Genomic DNA, 9,513 nt, shown 5'->3' with positions numbered 1-9,513 from the left:
ATAGAGCTTGTAAGAGGGCCTATGGTGTATTAGCGTTCATTAGCAGAGGGATTGAATTCAAGAGTCGTGAAGTGATGTTGCAACTGTACAGGACTTTGGTTAGGCCACATTTGGAGTACTGTGTGCAGTTCTGGTCGCCTCATTTTAGGAAAGATGTGGAAGCTTTGAAGAGGGTGCAGAGCAGATTTACCAGGATGTTGCCTGGAATGGAGAATAGGTCGTACGAGGATAGGTTGAGAGTGCTAGGCCTTTTCCCATTGGAACGGCGAAGGATGAGGGATGACTTGATAGTGGTTTATAAGATGATCAGAGGAATAGATAGAGTAGACAGTCAGAGACTTTTTCTCCAGGTACAACAGAGTGTTACAAGGGGATATAAATTTAAGGTGAAGGGTGAAGGTATGGGGGGGGATGTCAGGGGTAGGTTCTTTACCCAGAGAGTGGCGGGGGCATGGAATGCGCTGCCTGTGGGAATGGCAGAGTCAGAATCATTGGCAACCTTTAAGCGGCAATTGGATAGGTACATGGATGGGTGCTTAAGCTAGGACAAATGTTCGGCACAACATCGTGGGCTGAAGGGCCTGTTCTGTGCTGCATTGTTCTATTTTCTATGTTCTATGTAGATCTGATAACTTGTACTTTTGCTGTACAATGATTTTTGCAGATGCATTTTGTTGCATTGCCTGATTTTGTTAAAGCTTTACAAGTTGTGAATTATTTTCTTGATCTCGATAATAATTATTACGATTTTGATCTTTTTCTGCACTCACTTTCTTGTCTTTTGATAATCTTGGTTGTTTAAAGTTATCATTTAATCATTTTTGTCAAAAAGATTGTTGTTCTGGTCCTAAAACTGAAAGCTGTTAAAGTTTCGGCTGTTCCAAACATTGTTTTTGATGCAATCTTCAATTTTCCTTCACCGATATAGCATTTCATGAAGGTGAATGGATGCATTGCTTGTACAAGATAGCTGAAGAATACATATAAGAATTGTGGGTAGAGGTTTTCTCTAAATGCTGACAATAGGCTAGTGTGCCTGATATTTGTCGTAGGAAAGATGTTATAATCGAATGTTTAAGTAAGTATAACTGCATTCTTGGAAAGCCTCAATAAAATCAGCATAGCTTTGTCATATTTACCTAATTTATTGGGGTTGTTTGAATGAGTAGAATGCACTGTGGATAAAAAAGGAACCTACATCTGTACCATACTTGGATTTCCAGAAGATATTTGATAATATACCACATCAAAGGCGATTGGGGGAAGTTAAAACTCGGGGTTTGGGGGTTACATTTCAGCTTGATTAGAAGATTGGCAGGAAGCAGAAACAATTAATAAATAGATCTTCATCTGACCGACAGGATGTGACATCTGAAGTCCCACAGGGATCTGTGCTGTGACCTCAGTGTTTTACAATTTATTTAAGTGAAGGAAGCAAAAGCGTGGTTATTAAATTTGCAGATGGCACTTACATACATAGGAAAATATTTGTGAAGTAGAAATAAGGAAGTTTCAGACCAATATAAGTAGGTTGAATGAGTGGGCAAAAATCAGAAAATCGGAGTATTACGTCAGAAAACATGAAGTTCAACAAGAAGAATGTAACAGCAGAGAATTAATTGGCAAATGACTGTGTAAATTTGAGAAGCAGATGGATGCATGTGTTCCAGTGCATGGATAACAAAACATCGGTGTGTAGTTATACCACATAATCAAGAAGGCTAATGAGAAGTTATTTTATCGTGAGATGAATTGAACATACAAGTAAGGCTGTCCTATTTCAGTTACATAGAATATTCAGTATTCTTGAATACTGTGTGCAGTTTTCGTCTCCTTGTTTAAAGATGTAAATGTATTGAAGGTGGTTGAATTGAGTTCCACTAAATTGATGTCTGGAATGAGCAGTTTGTCTTGTGAAGAAGGGTTGGACAAGATGGACTTGTTTCCACTGGAGTTCAGAAGAGTGAGGGGTGGCACGATTGAAGTGCATAAGGTTCTGAATAGTTTTGACAAAATTGTTGTGGAAAGGATGTTTCCCCTTCTGGGCCAGTCCAGAGCTAGGGCACACAGTTTTAAAATTAGGGTTCACTGCTTCAAGATTTAGATGAGGAGTTTTTTTTTGCCGTGGAGGATTCCACAACTTCAGAATTTTCTGCCTCGCAAGGCAATAGAGGTGAGGTAATTGAATATTTTTAAGGCAGAGGTAGACAAATTATTGTTAAGCAAAGGAATACAGGAATCAAAGTTACCAGGTACAAATGTGAATATGTAATTTGTGAAATAAACAAATCAGCCACGTTCTTACAGAATGGGGTCAAGGGGCAGAATGATGGCCCACTTCTGCTCCCATTTCATGTGTTCTTATGTTCAAATACACCAAGTAGGATTATAAGGTTGGAAATACTATAGTGAGTCCTTTGAGAAGGTAATCTGCTGTCTTTGTCTTCTCTGGTCTACATACAAGTCCAGAGCAAAGGGAGACGATGCATAATGGTAATGTCATTAGACTTGTCATTCAGCATTCCAGGCTATACTCTGGGCTTGATGTGCACCATGATGAAATGTAAATACAAACAAAAACATAGAAAATTAACACCAATGCACCTCCTATCTCATTAGTCACTTCTTTTAAATCTCAAAAGGCCCAGGTGGACCTGAAGATTTCTCTGTCCACAGCTTCACTGTTTGTTTCATATCACTTACTGTATGATTGCAATTTCAATAACTTCCTCCCTCCCTTCCACCTCTTCATTTATAGTGATTAATAGAATATTTCTTGTTCTCTAGAATGAACAGAGAAACAAAATCCCATCAGTTCTGAGGAAGGGTCACTGGACCCGAAATGTTTACGCTGATTTCTCTGCAGAGGTGCTGCCAGATATGTTGTAATTTCCATTTCTGAAACAAAATATTTGTTCATTTCATCTAACATTTCTTTATTATTTCCTTTTAATTTCCTATTCACAGTCTTTAGAGGACTAACGCTCACTTTACCTATTCTTTTCCTTTTCAGCATCCTGCAGTAACTCTTGCTGTTCAATTTTACATTCCTATCGTATTTTATTTTCTTCCTCCTGGTTGATCTTATGTCATTCTATGCCATACCTTACAATCTGATTAGTCATCTGACCTGCCACTCATCTTTGTGCCATTCAATGCTTTTTGCTCAAGTTTGATGCTTTCCCTCACTTTTTAAAAGGTGTTACATCCCAGTGACTATTGTTTTAGAAAGCAAGCTGTTGCAAAAGAAATTAAGAATAAATTGTAGAAGTGGAGCTGTGATTGACAATTCTAATTTGATGTGTGTGTTTGTGTGTGCATGTATACACATGCATGTTTGTTTTCATGTGTATCTGTGTGTATTTGTGTGTCTGTGCATGTGCATGTATATGTTCGTGTGTTGATGTGTGCATGTGTATATGTGTATATGTGTGCTTCTGAGTGTGCATGTATGTGTGTTTGTGTGCATGTGTCCTTGTGCATTATGTGTGTGGAAGCAGAGTCATTAGGGACATTTAAGCAACTGCTGGACATGCATATGGACAGCAGTGAATTGAGGGGTCTGTAGGTTAGGTTATTTTATTTTAGATTAGAGAATAATCCTCGGCACAACATCATGGGCTGAAGGGCCTGTTGTGTGCTGTATTTTTCTATTCTATGTTCTATGTGTACACGTGTCAGTGCATGCGTGTGTGTGTTTGCCTCTGTGTGAGTTTATATTACGTGTGCATTTGTTTGCATGAGTGTCTGTGTGCATGTGTGTGTTCATGAGTGCGTATGTGTGCCTGTGTGTGCATGAATACATATGTGTTTCTGTGTGTGAGCGTGTGTGGGTGAGGTATGTATGTGGGTGTGGCTGCGTAAGAGTGTGTGTCTGCGTAAGAGTGTGTGCATGTGTCTGTGTGTCTATGTGTGAGTGTGTCTGTTTGTGTATGAATGTGTGTGAGAGAGTGTGTGTGGTTGTGGGTACGTGCGTGGGTGTGTCTGTGTGTGTGTGAGACTTTTTAGCGCTCAACTTCTGAAATAAGCTGGCAACGAAACCAAGTACTTCCTTCTGAAGCGTCATTTCCTTACAGGTACATCATATAATTCTCAAAAGGATCACGCAACAATGCAGAGATGCTGCAGTTCTATCGTGTACTGGTCAATCTCAAACTTGCTAGGTGAGTTTTCCCAGCATTTTATTCTCTAATTTTATCTTGTGATGTAAAAGCTCTCTGTGCTCTTGTAAAAAAAATGGAATTTCTGTCCTTCAAATTCCTCTTTCTGTCACATTTTTATTATTTACATCTGAGCTGGTCAAAAAGATGTGGACATGCTGGTGTTGGACTGGGGTCAACAAAGTCAGAGGTCACACGACACCAGGTTATAGTCCAACAGGTTTATTTGAAATCATAAGCTTTCAGACCTCTGCTCCTTCATCAGGTGAAACTCCTTCAAATATGATTTCAAATAAACCTGTTGGACGATAACCTCGTGTTGTGTGACTTCTGACCTGGGTGGTAGAAAAGCAGACCATCTCATATGTACCTCTTTGAGCGATATTTCTGCTTTGTGTGATTGCTTTTACTTTATTTTCTGTTATTGGAATTCTTGATTGAAATAACAGCAGGAGTTCCTGTTTAGATCTGCACTTGATAATGTAACGTATCAGGGGAAAGGGTGGAATCTAGTCAAATATGTTGCACATTGCACACACATGGGCGAAAGGCTTTCACTATATGTAGCAGACTTGGCTCACTGCTTTTAATCACAACCTGCTTTTTTCTTATATTTCTTGGTGCGTGAGTTGTATAAACATTTATTGCATAGTAACCACGTGGAAAGCTCTAGTGTAGGACAGTCCCTATTGGTGGATAAGTGAAAACAGTTTAACCTTATTTTAGCTGTAAAACACCAAACTGGTAATAACTTTTTTTTGTCTCAAGATATTAATTTCTGTTTAATAGGGTTTTAATTTATGTCATGTATTAGTGTCTGAGCTGTGAGCAGGGTGCTAATTGAATGTGCCTAGTTTTGATACTAAGATATCCTCTGCTCCTGATGCGATGCGTTGATTCTTTCAAGAGCAGGTTTTTGGTCAGTAGCCTTTGCAGCACACTCTGACGGGCTGTCACACCCTGACTTTCCTTTGTCTTTCACTAGTAAAATCCTGTTCTGATAGAAGCTTGCGTGCTTACCCTGCCCACAGCTGAAAGAAAAGGAAGTCACCACGATGCAATCCGCAGCCACAATTTCATGGCGAGATAGCGGTTGTGCACACATTGTGACAAGTCTCACATTTTGACTTAACATGTGCGTCTTCTCTAGTTTCGTGCGTCTGAAAGCTTGCCAAGGGCGGTGAGCACGTAGGATGTGGGCATTGCTAGCTGGGCCCAGCATCTATTCCCCATTCCTGGTTGCCCTTGAGAAGACAATGATGAGGTGTCTTCTCAAATTACTGCAATCCTTGCGAATGCAGTGGCAGTGTAGTGTTGTTGGGGTATGGGTTGGGGGCGGTGGGGTGGGGAGGGGAGTGGAGGGTGCTTTCAGGATTCTGACCTTGTGAAAGTGAATTAACAGTGATATAATTCCAAGTCAGGATGGTGAGTGGCTCCAAGGGAATTTGCAAGCAGTGGTGTTCGAATGCATCTTCTATCCTTGTCCTTTTAGATGGGAGAGATTGCAGGTCAGAAGATGCTGTTGAAGGAGATAAATGAGTCAGAACATGATGAGCTAAATCTAGGCTCCAGTGACTTGAGTTCATATTCCATACTGATTCTCCAGTGTGACACCAAGAGTATGCCATCCGTCGGAGATGCCATCTTTTGCTTTAATATTCTGACTTCCCTCTCAGGTGGACACAGAAAGTCCCATGACATAATTTTAAAATGAGTGCAGGAGGTCTCCACTGTTTATAGACCAATTTAAATCCTCAACCAATATCACTAAAGAAAACCAGAAAGCCTGGTCATTATCCCAATTGTTGGTTGTGGGGCCTAGTGCATATATTAATCTCTCGCATTACCTAAATTAGTTATCAAAAGAAAATAGCTGGCAGCACTATGAAGAGTGTTCTACAAAGCAGTCAACCAGTCTTGCATGCCTTCTCACGAACATAGAAAGGACCATTGTGTAAATAGTGAATACAGTAGTGTAAGCATGTATCCAGGTACCAGTCATTAGAAATCTCCACCATGCTCCCATACGGACCTCTCTGTCCTTATCCTGTGGCAGTGTCCCAATGTAGCTCAATGCAAGCTAAAGAAATGGCATGTCATCATTCGACTCAGTGTTCTACAGTTTCCTGGAGCCACCTTTACTTTAATAATTTTAGATGAAATCTTCTGTTCCCATTTCAATAAAAATGACTTTTGCTATGTTTTGTTTCTGGTTTCTCGCTTTGTTCCTTCACTATGATTCCTGGTGCCTGCCATTTGTTCAAAAGCTTCCTCTGTGTGGAAATGCTAGCTATTCCCCAACCGCAGTACCTCCCCATGGGACACTGATCAATTCTCCAGGGTTTCCCATTTCTGCTTCCATTCACATGTGGGGCTGTGGGTGGGATGGGAGGGGGCTGCGGGTGGTTGGGTGTGAGAGATCACCAGGTACCAGCAAAACCAGCTGGCACTGTCATCTCTCTATCCTAGCCCTGAGGAGCTGAGGTGGACCCTAGGTAACAGCCGATTCTGCGAGCACTTGAATGTACCACCAGCTGGTGTTCTGAGGTTTTGCTTCTTGCATCAATGAGATAGCAGTTTGCAATTGCCACTATCCTTTGTTTTGGCTGCGGTGGTGGGGGATGTGTCAATGTTGTGGTCCTCGTGTGTGGGCGAGTTCAGGTAGTTCTGCGCCTGTTTGGGTTTAGTTTGTTTCAGGCCACACCAGCAGATGTTCCTGGCTCCCCGTAATGTCTCTGACAATCACAAGGTACAGCCCTGTGTGACCACCTTTGCTGCTGATTGCTGCCAGGCCCACTGGGTGTAGGGATCTGGATGAAAATTGGTCCCACAAAGCAAAGCAGTGGGTGGCAGGGCCAGATATGTGTAACCGTGGTCTCATAGCCTGTTGATTGTTGTAGCAAAAGGTCTCTGTCTAGATTTTGATGGATGTCAGGCCATGGGAGTGAGAGGAAGGTGAAATCTTTTTATCCCAGTCAACACATACTATTTTTGAAACAATACCAATAAAAAGAAATGAGGCATCAAAGCCTGCTGGGAGAATAATAGAGACTCTCATTGCATTAAGTGGAGGGAGAAGTTGTGGTTGCATGATCATTTGCATCTTTCCATCATTTTTCATTAAGGTCCCACGATCATTGAGGTCTACCGCACAGATAAAGGCCCTTCAGTCCGTCATGTCTGTGCCAGTCAGAATCAAGCATGTAGCTATTTGAATCCTATTTTCCAGCACTTGGCCCTTATATGCCTTGAGAAGAAAGTGAGGTCTGCAGATGCTGGAGATCAGAGCTGGAAATATGTTGCTGGAAAAGCGCAGCAGGTCAGGCAGCATCCAGGGAACAGGAGAATCGACGTTTCGGGCATAAGCCCTTCTTCAGGAATGGGGAAAGTTTGTCCAGCAGGCTAAGATAAAAGGTAGGGAGGAGGGACTTGGGGGAGGGGCGTCGGAAATGTGATAGGTGGAAAGAGGTCAAGGTGAGGGTGATAGGTCAGACGGGGGTGGGGGCGGAGAGGTCGGGAAGAAGATTGCAGGTTAGGAAGGCGGTGCTGAATTCGATGGATTTGACTGAGACAAGGTGGGGGGAGGGGAAATGAGGAAACTGGTGAAACCCGAGTTCATCCCTTGTGGTTGGAGGGTTCCTAGCCGGAGGATGAGGCGTTCTTCCTCCAACCGTTGTTTTGTTGTGGTCTGACGATGGAGGATTCCAAAGACCTGCATATCCTTGGTGGAGTGGGAGGGGGAATTGAAATGTTGGGCTACAGGGTGGTTGGGTTGGTTGGTCCGGGTGTCCCAGAGGTGTTCTCTGAAACGCTCCGCAAGTAGGCGGCCTGTCTCCCCTTATATGCCTTGTCAATGTATGAGTCAGGGCCAGACCTTACCTACACGTCCTTCACAGTTTGTCTGGTTTGAGAGTTGGAGGTGGGATTATTCATGGCACATGTGAAGACTGAACCTTTTCTCCACTCCTTCATGCTCATAGACAGGTAGACCCTAACACTGAATGACCTCTCCTGCTCTAGATTTATGAGCCCAACGCTGGTGTTGGGGGAAATCAGACTGCCATCTTTCTTCCAGGAAATGTGTATAAGTGCCAGGTAGGATCCAGTGATTGAGTGAGACTGTGCTCTGTGTTTTGACCTCTTGATCTGGTGGAGACAGCTGTCTAATGTCAGAATATGTTGGTTGAACTGGGGACAGGCAGGCAAAGGAAAGGCATTAAACTGGCTGCCTCAACAGTACAAAACCAGGAGTTTCAGTTTTGATCTCCTGTCTACCTGTTACCATCTTTGTCTGTTTTGATGTGTTTGAAGAGGAAGAACCACCTTGAGCAAAGCACACAAGTTCTACCCCACTATCCCGCTCTGCCACAGTGGTTCAGAGCTGGCTAATGCTGAAGTATTGGTTGCTTTCCTCCAACATGTAAAGTTCTCAGTGAGGAGTGATTTACCTGGTCCCCTTCATTATGCGCCCCCAGCCTTGGAAGATGGCAACAAGGCTGACTTAGCAATCAATCCCTTCCTTTGTGGGTACCTTTCTTCCACACCTAAATTAACTTGCATTTTAAACAGAGCCAATTTAACCAAGCTTTCTTAAGTTAACTGAGTTTGTTAATTACTAAACACTAATACAACAAACATATAAGCAGATTAGAATTAAAAATTAAATCCAAAAGTATAAACAATCTTGATCAATGAATTATACAGATCAGTTTCTGAATAGTTCACAAGAGCAAACATTGCATCCTTTGCAGTAAAGTTAAAAATCACACAACACCAAGTTATAGTCCAACAGGTTTCATTGGAAACACTAGCTTTCAGAGCGCCGCTCCTTCATCAGGTGGCTGTGTGCAGTAAAGGTCCTCGTTAGCATTGATGTTGGTAGTTGAACAGTCAATTTTATGCCACTTCATTCTACAGCTTTTTTGAGATGTTGTAGTTCTGATTCCTTTCTATTCTGATTGATTTCGAGCATTCAGGATGAGAGACAAGCCTTTTGCTATCCTACTTCCCTTTGTCTAGCTGCTAGTTAGCTGGCACTCAGAGAGAGAGAGAGATTCTTTACCTGCAAATCATACCCAAAGGAAGTCAGAATACCTGGTTTCATCCTTTTTTGTCATTTCTCCCAATCTAATCTCTTTTCCCTTCTCTTATTTCTTTTACACACCTGATTTGACTCTTTTTATCATACTTCCTTCCTGTCATTCAGCTCATTTGTTATTCCTTCATTGGGATTTGAAAAGTTTGATTTATCTGTTTCCTTATCTCTCTTATGATCCCTGTGGTGCATTGTATCTCCTTTTCTCGCTCAGTAAGTAATCATCTGATTCATCTCCAGATTCCTTAGAGTGAAGCG

At 42.1% G+C, this 9,513-nt stretch overlaps 1 protein-coding gene across 3 annotated transcripts in view; it reads left to right on the top strand.

Annotated features, from left to right (window-relative positions):
• The first annotated feature begins 1,479 nt into the window (after nucleotides 1-1,479).
• Nucleotides 1,480-9,513, top strand: part of LOC122550916 (P2Y purinoceptor 8-like) — a 45,270-nt gene continuing 37,236 nt past the window's right edge. The window contains exons 1-2 of one of the 3 annotated variants that reach the window (XM_043692355.1): nucleotides 1,480-1,764; nucleotides 4,077-4,163. The gene's annotated coding sequence lies outside the window, so the exon portion shown is untranslated. Of the gene's footprint in view, nucleotides 1,765-4,060; nucleotides 4,164-9,513 lie in introns of those variants that run through there. The other 2 variants (XM_043692358.1, XM_043692356.1) reach the window with 2 other exon arrangements.

The sequence above is a fragment of the Chiloscyllium plagiosum genome, chromosome 6, assembly GCF_004010195.1.
Source record: "Chiloscyllium plagiosum isolate BGI_BamShark_2017 chromosome 6, ASM401019v2, whole genome shotgun sequence".
Classification (NCBI taxonomy): domain Eukaryota; kingdom Metazoa; phylum Chordata; class Chondrichthyes; order Orectolobiformes; family Hemiscylliidae; genus Chiloscyllium; species Chiloscyllium plagiosum.
Note: the sequence above shows the minus strand (reverse complement) of the source record. Positions and strands in the feature narration are given on the sequence as shown.